General features: G+C 41.0%; 1 protein-coding gene across 5 annotated transcripts in view; it reads right to left on the bottom strand.

Moving 5' to 3' along the window:
• The window catches only part of LOC128310013 (homeobox protein 5), a 91,912-nt gene that overhangs the window by 60,170 nt on the left and 18,932 nt on the right, over positions 1–12,810 (bottom strand). The window lies entirely within an intron of this gene.

The following is a 12,810-nucleotide window of genomic DNA, read 5'->3' as shown; positions in this document are numbered from 1 at the left end:
TTAAGGAAAAGACATTTGAAAATATAAGAGGAATCAAGCGTCATAAATGCAAAATCAAAAGATTAAAAGGCTGATGGAAACAAGTGAATTTTGGTGAATTTTCTTATTTTTTTTAGTTAGGGTATAGATAGGATTAATATTAAGATTTAAATATTGTAACGTTATATGAAAAAAAAGAAGAAAAAAAAAAACAAAAACGCACATAAGAGACGACCGAGGACGTTCGTCTTCTCCCCCGGTGGAGAAATTATAATGTAACATCATCATCATCATTATCAACACCGCTAGTACACAACTAGACTTTATAAACTGCAATAGAATAAACACTACAGGTTGGCAGCACGGCTGCGTTGAGGGGTCAACGCATAACGTGAAGCGAACCGCTCTCTTTGTGCCTAACCTTTGTCGCGTACACATGTGCTTACTTTATTTATGCATAATTGGCGCAGCCGGTAGTCGTTTGGTTTTAAAACGGAAGTAAAACAGTGCAAGTGAAGAGAAGTGAAAATCTCACAATAAGTGTATCCGGAATTTGTTCCGTCTCCTAGCGATTTTTCAAAACTAGGGCGATTTGTGATACCGCCGCTCCGTATCCAGACGTCAACGACCTCACGCACATATTACAAGTGTACCACGAGGTAAGGTGAACTTTTATTAACGCTTTTTATGAGCGTACAAAAGTGAACAAAGAGCCGAACAGATCAACTGTTCGCTCCTTATGTGGAGAAAAAACAAGTCAGAAGCGACTATTTCCGACAATTCTTCAGAAGAATTATCTCTGGGATCATTGTCATACGAGCCAATTACTCTACTCTTCGAAAACCTTACGCTAGATAGCAAAATGGCAGATGTAAAAGAGCTTACCGAACAGATAAAAAACCTGACTGGTGTGATTTGCCAGATAGGTGAAAAATTAGAACAACATGAGGTGTTGTTAAATAACATCACACCTGCTCTAAATACAGACCCCCCTAGGACAAATTCAGCACAATTTAGTGATTTCGGAAACATGTTTAAAATTCCAGATCCTATTAAAATGCTGCCTGTATTCAATGGTAATAAAAAACAATTACCTTGTTGGTTAAATACAGCAGAAGAAACGCTTGGCATTTTTGAAAATGTTGTGCCACCACACATTTTTCGAATGTATTTCACCGCTGTAGTTAATAAAATAGAAGGATACGCGAAGGACATATTGTGCGTGAATAGAAACCCCTCGAACTTTAGCGAAATTCGAGAAATACTGACCGAAGCATTGGGTGATAAGAAAGAACTTTCATCATACAATTGTCAATTGTGGCATAATCGCATGGAAGGTAGTATTGAGGAACACTATAAAAAAACAAAGCAAATTGTGTTCAATATAAAATCCTTAGCAAAACAAAATGCAAAGTACAACGCTCACTGGGACACAATTAATGAGTTTATAGACGAATACAGTCTAGCGGCGTACATAAGTGGATTAAAAACTCCGTATTTTGGGTACGCACAAGCTGCTCGCCCTAAAAGTATTGAGGAAGCACATGCTTTCCTCTGTAAGTTTACTTCTAAAGAAAGTAATAGGAATTTTCATACAACTACAGGTCCAATCAGGGCCAATAACACTTCAAGTGATAAAACGATAAAAGCACATGGTTTACCAAACTTCAAATCTAGAATGGATACAAACAAAACAGAACCAATGGAAGTTGAATCAACTAAGAGTAGATTAACTCGTAACAAAGGAATACTTCATAACAATGAAATAATTTCCAACTCAGAAGATGAAGAACTGTTAGTAAATTTTTGGGAGGGTCACGAGAATCCCGAACCAAATTAGTTAATTACATTCCATACATCGAGTGCAAAAATACGATATCTGGTAAAATTATAAAATTACTGATAGATTCAGGTGCAAACAAAAACCTCTTGAGACCAGGTATCATTAAAATGCACCTAAAATCATATACATCAGAGATAAACAACATCAATGGTTCATTCAAAATCAATAAGGAGGGTAAAGCAAACTTACTAGGAAATAACTTACCTACACAGACATATCACGAATTACAGTTCCATAAATTTTTTGATGGACTTATTGGGGCCGAATACATGGCAGAAACAGGAGCAAAAATTGATTTTAAAAATGAGAAAATTTTTTTCAGAGATTGTGCTTTCTCGTTTCATAAATACCATCCTCCAGATCATGTGTACCACCACATTGTAACCATTAATACACTATGTAATGGTGATTGGTTCGTTCCATGCCATCAAAAGCTGACTGATGGAATAATAATTGAACCAGGATTATATCGTTCAAGTAAAAATAAATCGGTTATTAGAATAATCAGCAAATCATCAAAACCCCCCCATGATTTAGGTCGCTTTGGTTTGAACGTCAACAATTTCGAAACGATATCTGCAATCCCTCTGAGTTCAAAGGAAAAACTTGAATTGAAGGATATTAGAAAAATTATACGCTCTGATCACTTATCAGAGCTTGAAATAGTCGAACTTTTGAAAATAATACATGAAAATCAAGAAGTATTGTTACGAACAAATGAAAACTTAACAGCATCTAATGTAGTAAAACATAAAATCATAACAAAAGATGGAGAACCCACATACACAAAGAGCTATAGATACCCACATCATTTGAAACCCGATGTAGAAGAACAAATTAAAGAAATGTTAGATAGTGGCATAATTTCCCCATCTTGTAGTCCATACTCATCCCCCATATGGGTGGTGCCCAAAAAAATGGATGCCTCAGGAATAAAAAAAGTTAGAGTAGTAATAGACTACCGTAAATTGAACGATAAAACGATTAACGACAAATATCCCATGCCGCAAATTGAAGAAATTTTAGACAACCTGGGAAAATCGACGTATTTTTCCACTTTAGATTTAAAATCAGGGTTTCATCAAATCGAGATGGACCCTGCACATCGGGAAAAAACAGCCTTCAGTACCACGAATGGACATTATGAATTTAATAGAATGCCATTCGGGCTTAAAAACGCTCCAGCTACCTTTCAGCGAGCAATGAATAGCGTGCTGAACGAACTAATAGGGAATATTTGCTTCGTTTACTTAGATGACATAATTGTAATTGGTAAAGACCTACCGACTCATTTGAAAAATTTATCGAAAGTCCTACAACGTTTAGCTAAGTTCAACCTAAAAATTCAGTTAGACAAATGCGAATTTTTACGAAGGGAAACAGAATTTCTAGGGCATGTAATAACATGCGAAGGTATCAAACCAAACCCGGATAAGATAAAAAAAATACTGGATTGGAAAATTCCAACAACTAAAAAGGAAATTAAACAATTCCTCGGTTTAGCAGGGTACTACCGAAGATTTATTAGGGACTTTTCTAAAATCACCAAACCTCTAGCCAGGTATTTGAAAAAGGAATCAATAGTAGATTTTGAAAATGAAGAATATAAAAAATGTTTCGAAGAGCTTAAAATGATTATTTCATCAGACCAAGTATTAGCATACCCGGATTTCACACAAGCATTCATTTTGACGACAGATGCTAGTAATTTTGCCCTAGGAGCAGTTCTGTCTCAAATACAAGATGGAAAAGAAAAACCAATAGCATTCGGCAGTAGAACTCTAAACGAAACAGAAACAAGATACTCAACCACAGAGAAAGAAGCGTTGGCCATTGTATGGGCCGTGGAAAAGTACAAGCCTTACCTATACGGCAGTAAATTTACACTGATTACCGATCACAAACCACTAATATTCATTAAATCGTCCAATAAGAATTCTAAAATATTGCGTTGGCGATTGGAATTAGAAAATTACGAGTACGATGTTAAATACAGAGAGGGGAAAACGAATGTCGTAGCTGATGCGCTTAGTAGAAAACAACCAGAACAAATTCAGTTCAATTACTTTGTTCACATTACAAAAAAGCCGATCAACTACTACCGAAATCAAATTATTTTCAAAATCTCAAATAACACAACACAGAACAACGCAACAGTTGTGAAGGAAAAGCCGTTCGCAAATTTCAATAGAGTTACTGTAACTCAATGCGGCTTTAACGAGATTGACATAGTGAGACATTTAGAAAACTTTCACAACGGCAGACAAACTGCAATTAAGGCCCCAGAACCACTTACGCAAATGTTACAAGATGTGCTAAAAAACAATTTCGCGGTTAAAGGTCACTTCGTAATGACAAAAACGGTAGTTGAGGATGTAATAGATCAAGAAAGACAAGACCTTCTGATATCGATCGAACACAATAGAGCTCATCGTGGGATTTCGGAAGTTGAACAGAAGCTCAGGCGTGCTTATTTTTTCCCAAACATGCAAAAGCAAGTAAAGCAATTTATTAATGGTTGTGAAACATGTAACGTGCATAAATATGAACGCAAACCATACAACATAAAAATATCTCCCCGACCAGTGACAAGTAAACCGTTGGAAAGAATACACATGGACATTTATATAATTAATAATCACAGTTTTTTGTCACTAATTGACTCTTTCTCAAAACATTTACAAATGCTGCACATCAAAAACAAAAACATAATACAAGTTCAGAGAAAGCTAAGTCATTATTTCGCTCAGTATGGTATACCAAAAGAAATAATCACCGATCAGGAAACAACCTTTCGATCCGCGCAACTAAGAAACTATTTAGCATCGATGAGTATCGCATTGAAATACGCCTCATGCTCAGAATCTAACGGTCAAATAGAGAAGACACATTGTACAATAACGGAAATCTACAACACGAACAAACACAAATATGAACGATGCGATACAAAATCAATTGTAAGAATAGCAGTTGCATTATATAACGATACTATTTATTCAGCTACTAAGTTTACACCTAACGAGCTAACGTTTAATCAGATAAACCATAACCCGGCACAAATATTGGAAAATTCAAACGAACTCTTTTTGGAGGCAAAAAGAAATTTAGACACCACGGTAAAACGACAGTTAATTGAAAATGTGAATAAAAAAGCAGCTCCAGCTTTAAACGAAGAAACAGAAGTTTTCGTAATCCCAAATATCAGGACGAAAACACAACCACGGGCAAATAAAACAAAAGCAAAAAACATTAAGGAAAAGACATTTGAAAATATAAGAGGAATCAAGCGTCATAAATGCAAAATCAAAAGATTAAAAGGCTGATGGAAACAAGTGAATTTTGGTGAATTTTCTTATTTTTTTTAGTTAGGGTATAGATAGGATTAATATTAAGATTTAAATATTGTAACGTTATATGAAAAAAAAGAAGAAAAAAAAAAACAAAAACGCACATAAGAGACGACCGAGGACGTTCGTCTTCTCCCCCGGTGGAGAAATTATAATGTAACATCATCATCATCATTATCAACACCGCTAGTACACAACTAGACTTTATAAACTGCAATAGAATAAACACTACAGGTTGGCAGCACGGCTGCGTTGAGGGGTCAACGCATAACGTGAAGCGAACCGCTCTCTTTGTGCCTAACCTTTGTCGCGTACACATGTGCTTACTTTATTTATGCATAATTATATATTAAAGAAGCTCATCAAACTATCGATCAGAACCCAAAAAATGTTTCTCAAAGAGTTAATCAAAAGCTTATGAAGCTTATGACGCCTTTTAGCTACATTCGTGTGTAGGATGCTCAGTAAAATTTTTGGCCCCTCGTTCCTAGCAGAAGAATGAAGAGGGCGCCATGAAGATCTCACAATACTATTTACAGCAAATTAGATGCCAAAAATTCTACTGAACATGGCACTAAATTGACACAGACGAACATTCTCTCGTAAAGTGTACGTGACCAGGTAAAGGATATACGATTAATGTTTTTTTTCACACAGACCAAAGCGTCCCCCAAACGCATCCCCTTAAAAGCGTCACCGAATCTCATGAAAGTGAGATTCACCTTCACTATTATGGGCAAACACGCGATTAGATACGATTAAAGGCACACAGCGCGAAAAGGAATGAAAAACGCTTTTGTGTGCTATAAAAGCAATACAAAAAAAACGAAACAAACAAACAGAGAAAAAACACAACCAGAAACAAAAAACCTTTAAATTCTATCCAGGGATGGAGCACTACTCCCCCCTCGTGAAACAAAACAAAAAACAACCGTGGTGTGGTGGTATAAAGGCACGCAAAGAAAAGTGCAAGTCAGAAAACAGAACACTTAAGACAAAAAAACCGACCCTGACAACCAGAGGGTGGACGGCATTTATCTAAATGTACGCAAATAAGCACAGCCCGCAGATGGGTAGTTTTATTGGTGGTTAAAAGAAAATAAAGCAAACGCTTTTAAAAGATGAGTTTTCGGAAGAATGGACGATGGGAATGGAGTGTCAATAAAATGGGGATTTTGTTGTTGATTTTTTTCGCCCTCTCTCTCTGGTTGTGCTCTGTTGTGTTGTATGATTGATAGGAAGATATTTTTTTGCACGATTTTAAAAAATAAACGCTACGTTGGGCCAGTGTGTGCGTTCGTGTTTTTGTTTCACAGTGTAACCTATTTGTTTGATGTGACGTGTGGATAGTACAGTGAAGACCTTGAATGGAGCTTCATAAAAATGTGCAATTTGGTACTGGGTATCGTCTATTGTGTTGAAGTTTGGTTTGGTTTCGATGGCTCTAGCGCTGACTACAAACTTCAATACTATCGGCCAAACACTCATCTTTATCTCGCTGATCGACATTTTCGGTTTTTCACCATCCCCCGAAGGCATTCGGGTTGGTCGTTCCTAGCAAGTTCGATGCAAGAAATAGTAAAGGTAGCTTTATTTAACTTTATACTTCGTATTATCGTTGCTTACTGTTGCTTCCCATCCACTGGCAACGCCACCTTCCTACTGGCCACCGGTTCTTTGTGTGCGCGCTCTCCATACTCCACTATCGTCCGGTTGGAATCTTTTTTCAACCCCGTTCCGGAAAGAAGAATCGATTACCTTTTGGAACACTTTCGGCACAGGAACAAGTTCGATTTCGAGCTTAAACAAATCCGAGATGGGTGATGAAGGTGAAGCATGGCGAGCATCGCGGGCGTACAACTGGCCAGTGCTTGCGGCGGAAGGTGATGCTTCTCGACCTTCCACAGCCAGCCGGCAGACCGGTTAAAGATCGAAAGGAGAATGGTAGAGCGAACAGCGAAAACAAAAAAAAACACTGCTGGCCGCACACCAGTCCCAAAGCAATCGAGCAGCGGGTTAACGTACCTCGCGCCATATTGCCATACTCACGGATGACTTATTCAGTCGCGCAAGATGCTGCCTAAGAACGCAAACCCACGGACCCGGCGCACTGATTGATGAGTGAAGGTCGAAACGAGGGCACGATAAAATATTCAAATTCCTTTGCCGGCCGGACTGCTTGCGCGATTTGGAGCGGTCTCGTTGGCTGATCACCGTCGTTCCAGTGACACCCGGGGCGCGGTGGTGAATCTATTTTGCGTTGGATCATTGCGCCTATGGTGGTTTCTTTTTTGCTAAACAGACTAATAGAGCAATTCGGTTCTTACCCTTGACAACCCCAAGCACATGGAACGTTCGTGCGTCACACTCCATTTAACCAGGGAGCTGCTGCCCTATTTAAACGCTAAATAATGCCCCTAACGTTCGAGCTGCGCACAATAGCTGCCCGATACCGCAGCAAATATGATTTAATTATTTGTATCACAAACTATTATTTCCCATCAAAAGCCCGGTCAGCTCATCAAATAAAATCAACCGCAGCATCCAACACCTAAATAGCGGCGACCACGGTGACCATAACCATTCTGATCCTCCCACCCAACCCACCGACCACCACCACAGCAATGCAATTTAGTGCACCCCAGGACTTTGGGATCAAAAATTAAATGTGCATTATAAACGAGGTAATGATTTTTAAAATAATGTTTACCCGTTCATTTCCATTCCACCCAGCCCCAATTCTCCCCAATCCAACATACATATGGTTCCTCTACGGTCGATAAGCGGAATGCGTTTCGGATGCAATTATTGAAAATCGAACTATTTATCTGCACCAAAGAGGGCACTCAACCCCGTCCTCCGTTCACCCCTCCCCTTGGGGGTGAACCGATTGGGTGGAGTGCATAATAAAAGCTCGGTGCTTAAAGCTGCAACAAGCCACTCGAGAACAACGGAACCCAATGAGGCCTATAAATCGGTTCACCAGGAATGGCGATAATTTCCAAATGGCGCTGATGGGAAGCTTCAAGGCACTTGAACATTGCCCATGTTTGAAGTCGTTTGAGCCCGTACCGGGCTCGTACGTGCATAATTAACTTTTTTTGGGATGAATCTGGTCACCGGTATCGATGCAACGGGGTAGCAAAGGGTGTGTGTGTGTGTGTGATGGTAAGCCACCATCTTTTGCCGGCGAAACCCTTCGCTGGGCGTTGGAACAAAGTGGAAAACTGATTTATATCCGCGATCCGATTCCGCTCCAGCAGCGGATCACCCCCTTACTTGTGACGGGTGAGAAAATGCTCCCACAAAAAAAGGGAAAATCAAATGCGATACATTAAACATTAAACCGTGCATATCTGTGAAAACTCCCCCCCTCAACCCCCATCGCGAGACCGATCATACCTTTGCCGATAACGATCGAGCTAATTGGATCGAGGAGTGTTTTCGATGCGTCGTGAAAAACGGTATGATCGAGGTACTGCGAACGGGACGGGGTTGGTTCGTGTGTTGGTGTTGGAGGGTCTTCACTAGACGGGGGCCTGTTTTCACCCCAAAAGCGATTACGATTTCTTTGTGCCTGAACTGGAATCATCCAACCGGTAGCGTATGGTACTTCGGCTGCTTCGGTGCAGTGGAGCGGAATGCAGTTACCAAGCCGCACACACACACATATACTATATCTGCCATATAAGTCATGCAGGCCAGGGGGTGGGCTTGGGTGTCCTCTCACTTTTAACGCGAATAGTGCACATTCACGCACGTGTGGTAGTTAATTATATCGTAGAAAGCGTATGTGATTGGAAACTGGAACCTTCCTGGCTGGCTGAAGCGCAAACAATATACCGGTTTCGATAGCCTATACTATACCTATCAGGTTAACTAGGTCCAGAGGGGAGTTTTTTTTTAAATAGAAAAGGATAAAATTGATAAAATGATTATATTTCTTCCATTGTATATTAAATTATATAAACCATGTTGGTCAACCTTGGGTGCGGGGAGTCCATCGAGAATCAAACTCTAAACGCACAAGACTAATTGTCAATAGTTTTAGCTACTGCATCGGTTAGAACGGATTAGATATCTTCAACTGAACTAAATAAACTGATTGCGATTGATACTGTTCTAATTTTACTTATTTAACATTTAATAATTTTAATTTTAATAATTAACATTTATTCGAGCTGTACGATGAGCTCACTCAGGATCCAATTGATGGTCAACCCACCTTCATTAGAATGGCACGAGCGGCAAAGTCTGTTTTGGTCGTCTAATTCAAAGGTCTCCAAACTTTTCAGTCTACGGAACTCATTGGTTAAAAACTACCCTAGTTGAGAGCCAATTACGCAGAGGCTGGAGGCTTCCCAGGTATATCTAGATCTAGAACATACACCTGGTCTAAATGGATAGAAGAGCGACGGTACTCCAACATTGGGATGGAGTTAGGATGTTTATGCTCCAAAGACCAGAAACCGTAATCGTTTTACAGGACTTCTGCATCAGGCCACGACAAAAAAGTCTCACAGACCTAATCAAGCAACTAGTTTTATCAATAAAGAGTATAATTGAGTGTGATATAGATCTACTTCTATAAAGTTTATGGAGAATCACTGAATCACCGAAGAATTGTTTTGTGTTCCTTATCGAAACATCGCCCTATTTCGCATCAAACTTATTTTGATCGCATCATATTCATGTTGCCCTATATTTGTCCAATTTCTAGTCCATAACCTTCACCGAAATGGGAAGATACTGTAAGCCAGCCACCAACTAAACCATTGTCATTCTTAGCGAGTTGACCCATTTCCCGTGCCACTACCGAGCTCTTCGCATTGTTTTTTTTCCTTTCGGGAAAATACTGAGTACTGCTTCTTGCCCGATATATCCCACCGTTACTGTAGCCATACGGTTCATGTTTCGCTTCCCGTGCCGTGTGAACGGGGCGCGGTGTGCTTCTTAGTTTCACCAGCGGTAAATAACATGCCAAACCCATAATCCAGCAGTTAATTAGCGGCGTTGGTCGACTTGCCGACTTAACCAAGAATAAACTGGAACACTAAGCTCGAAGCATCGTTACTTTATGGCGGCGGCATGGTGGAAACAGTTTGCCCACCTACATGGTACAACATGGGCGCTATATTGAAGCAACGTATTCTTCCTATTTCGAGCAGATCCGATTATGCGATTTCTTGCTTCGCTTTTTTTTATGAGGTTGTTATGTTCCGTATAATCTCCATCTAGATTAATGAATAGAATATGAGTAAATTTAAGGCGAAATACTACGATTTGCTGCCAGTGGTTTAACGTTGTCCTCTCGTAATCTGCGTTCATCTGCGTGATAAGAACAAGCACCCACCCGAGCTTTATACAGTTCGGCAGTCGGCAAGATCATCCGGCTTATTTAGAGCGTGAAATCGAACCAAGCTTTCATCGCACCGAACGACACCAAAACATTAACCAATGGGCAACTCCATAAAACTCGTGAATTATTGAAGCAGCAAAAGGGCTTCATAATTCATTCCCATTGCCAACATTTTTCGGTAGCAACGCCGGCCATATTTTGCATGGATGGGAAGCAAACACCAACCCTACTGGGACCATTCATCTTAAAGACATACAACCGATGCTGTCTCCTGATGCGGGCCTACGGGTTACTCGGTGGTTTTGGTAAAAGTTTCAGCTCGTATCATACGAAAAGGAAATAGGTCTATAATTGTTGCAAGGCATTCGAATGTGGAGGCTGGGTGGGGTATTGCTGGACCCCCAAAACATAAATAAGAACGCTAAAGCAAAGGAACACCGACACTGTTCCGTTCTGCTCCGAAAGCTGTTTCCTTTTTCCAGATGGACTAATGAATCAGTAAATAGTGTTCTTGCACCATCCGGTAGGTGTGAAACGATTATCCTCCATCCGTCTGTTTGACAAAGGATGTCGAGGATGGTCCAAACGGGCGGACCAGCATCCAGTGTGTCTGCTGCGGTTTATTATCTGGAACGTACCCTTTACGGGCTGATTGGATTTTGAGTAGGTTTTGAGCAACATAACTTTTGACAGACTCCCCGGCATCCAACACTACGGATTGCAACATCAATAGTGGAAGTTTTATAGCTTGCGAGTTATCTGCTGGTTGAAACTCGCACGGCCATGCTTCCCCGTGAACGTAAGCCAGGTTTAATTTCATGCTTAAATGATACACATGAAGATAACGACCCGTTACAACTTTACGATTTACAATTAGCATTCTTGTTCATTTCCCCTGGCGCTGAAACGATCATCCACATTGGGAAACACTCCCGCGTACGCGCACTTTACAATCGCACTAGCAATGTTTGCCCCCGTTCGCTAACCAGTGCCTGCAGGATACAAACAAATAAAGTAGACAAAGTCCTGGGTAAAACAACACCCGACACGGCAACGCTTGTTAACGAATCCATTTCCAGGGTCAGAATTTAAGGCACATAATTTTCACTCTCCCACACTCGTCCGCTGGCCACACGTCCCAATCGAAAACGGCACCCGGAGGGGACAGCCGGACTTAGGGGACATCATGTTTTACTTTTTGCAATTGTAAATTGCACATCGCTGTGCCGGTGCAGTGGCTTATCGAGGTGAAATGATAGCACCGAGCGAAGCGTCCCTTTGTGTCAAGGACTCGGAGGACTTGAAGCAGCGCGTACGGGCAAAGACTTAAGACGGGTTGGAAACGATTTGATTTTAATTGGCATTTCGCTTCGTTCGGTGTTGTGCTGGGTGATAAAAAAAAGAAGGTACGACGAAGGAAATAATGAGTTTTACCCTGGTGGACTCAAACACTGCCGATGTATGTGTGCATCATTATAAAAGTGTGTAATTGGTGTGTAAAAACTGGGCAAAGATCATGGAGTTTCGTCACGGTTTCCTTCCAATTCTTTTGCACAAAAACACAGCTAAGTTACCTAATTCCGTTTAAAACTTTCGGAATATTTTAACCAAATAATGGAACATTTTTATATATGCAGCAACATTAAAAAACGGGCAAAGCACTTCCAAGCTTCCAGGTAGATTCTTTTAATATTCTGCGACGCGTAAACCCTACGCCGTACAGCGTTTATCGTACCGTTCGATCAACTCGATAGCGTTCTACAATTGAATTCAAGAGACCGCACCGCACCGACCTTACCGTGCGCTTGGTCAGCGCGCTAGTGTGCCGGAATATTGATTCCAACCCGGTCCGGTGGAACGAAACATTCCAAACCGAAGCCATAAATGCAGAAACGACACATTCCCGCCCGGGGGGGGGGGGGGGGGGGGGAGCGAGGCTAGCAAAAATTACGATCGAACCACAAGCGCGCACCACCGTCTTGAGGCTAGAACAATGAGGCGATAATATAACTATTGTATGGAATTGAATAAATTTGATTTTCAATTCGAATAAATTTCATCTGATCCGGTGGGCCGCAGGTGCGCCACACCAGCGGGCGTAGCCACCCCGGTTTTGCGGAACAACAAAGATGGCGCGATTACGGGCAGCCGTTTGGGGATCCGCAAGAGCGCACCAAAGCCGATGTCCAGAGCCAGTGACTTTTGCACCCAAGGCCGTTTTCCAAGTGGCGGGAAGCAATGGACGGCGGGTACCGGTTGGACAGTACTGCCAACGGCACGGC

The sequence above is a fragment of the Anopheles moucheti genome, chromosome 2 (genome assembly GCF_943734755.1).
Source record: "Anopheles moucheti chromosome 2, idAnoMoucSN_F20_07, whole genome shotgun sequence".
NCBI classification, from domain to species: domain Eukaryota; kingdom Metazoa; phylum Arthropoda; class Insecta; order Diptera; family Culicidae; genus Anopheles; species Anopheles moucheti.
This window is presented reverse-complemented; position numbering and strand designations above follow the sequence as displayed.